Raw genomic sequence first — 1686 nt, forward strand, 5'->3', positions numbered from 1 at the left:
TACGTTAATGAAATGACTCAGGCTGGGGGTCCGGCCATTTCAGTAATGAGAAGTTTGGGGCTCTGAGCCAGGTGGTATCACCTGACTTGGAGGAGGAAAGAACACTTGGAGACTCCATTCAATCACACGACCAAATGCTTCAGTCAATCACACCAACGCAACGAAACCCCAATACAAACTCTGGACTTGAAAGCTTGAGTGAGCTTCTTTGGATGGTAATACTCTGCATATAGATGTGCCAGGAGAGCAATGTGTCCCTTAGGATGAAACATTTTCCTATTTGAAACCCTCTCAGATCTTGCCCTGTGTCACTCTGCCCTTGGGTGGTTTTCATTTGTATCTTTTTGCAATAATAAAATTGTAATCCTAAGTATAGTAGTTTCCTGAATTCTACAAGTCATCGTAGTGTTATTGATTCTGAGTGTCATGAAAATCCCTGAACTTGTAGCCAGCTCAGCAGAGTGAGGGTGGTCTGGGGACCCCTGGACTTGTGGCTGGTGTGTGAAATAAGGCCTATGCCTTAACCTGTGAAGTTTGGCACAACTATGAGTAACTGCAAAATATTACAAACTATATAAGACGCAGTACATATAAAGAATTAAGCTATAGAATATAAGTTCTTCGAAATCTATCAAAGAAAATACCATCAAAATATGAAAATTCACTTTGGATTTCTACAAAAAATGAAATTTATTCTGACTCACAATTAGTTGGAAAATGGAAATACAGAGTTGTCATTTTTCTCAGATTTTCAAGATACAAAAAGTATATAGGATCAAGTTTTGCTTAAATCTTGGGAAAACTCCCATGTTATTGGTTGGAAGGGTATCTTTGTAGCTGCGGGAGAGGGTATCTTGTCAGAATCTATCAAAACATGAACTGCACCATCTTTGATACAGTAACATACTTCAAGTTGCCCAACCCAGAGGAAACCTCAGACATCTGCAGGGAAGTCCACCTGCTCAGAGGCAGCCATTGCAGCAACCTTTCCAAGAGCAAAAAAGTGCAAGGTCCCATGTGTCTTCATTCAAATGTAATGAAAATCAAAAGGTTATAACTAATGCTTAAATCTTGTGTAACATCATAAATGTATACAGCAGTGAAACCTACAGTTCATAGATGTAACAGGCTATCCGAAATTCTCTTATCTCAAAAAATTCTCACTGAAGGGAAGTCTTCCACATGGAGGGATGTGAGAGAAACACAGGTTTCATGGTGGATCTTAATGCATGGATATTTTCTTAAAGATGGCTGAAGGTATAAAGGAGACATTTGGATATCTCATAATCTAGCTTTACTTTCTTTAGGACTGATAGAGAAGAGAATAGCTATCCCTCTCAAATGCCCCTGGTAATACCGCTGAAGTCTTCTTAGGTTCAAGCAAATTCAGTTGTCTTCTAAGTGTATACAGGGTTTATTTTCCACATCTGACAGAATGTCAGTCGACAAAATAGCTAGAAATTGTTGAAGAATGTCACAAAACTATATCTTGAAGGTTTTTGAGTTTACCATTCACCTCACCAGTGGAATAAAAAGTATGAAGAACAAGGCAATTTATATGTACTTTTTAAAAGTTATTGCTTTTTTTTCAATGAAATGTTTGGTGCCCTTTATCACATGCTTCAGCTAGTGTTGAATTTCACATTCAAATTTGCATCCCTTGGACAGACAACTTACACTCGTTTG

This window comes from Hipposideros armiger, unplaced genomic scaffold (assembly GCF_001890085.2).
Source record: "Hipposideros armiger isolate ML-2016 unplaced genomic scaffold, ASM189008v1 scaffold_1488, whole genome shotgun sequence".
Taxonomy (NCBI): Eukaryota; Metazoa; Chordata; class Mammalia; order Chiroptera; family Hipposideridae; genus Hipposideros; species Hipposideros armiger.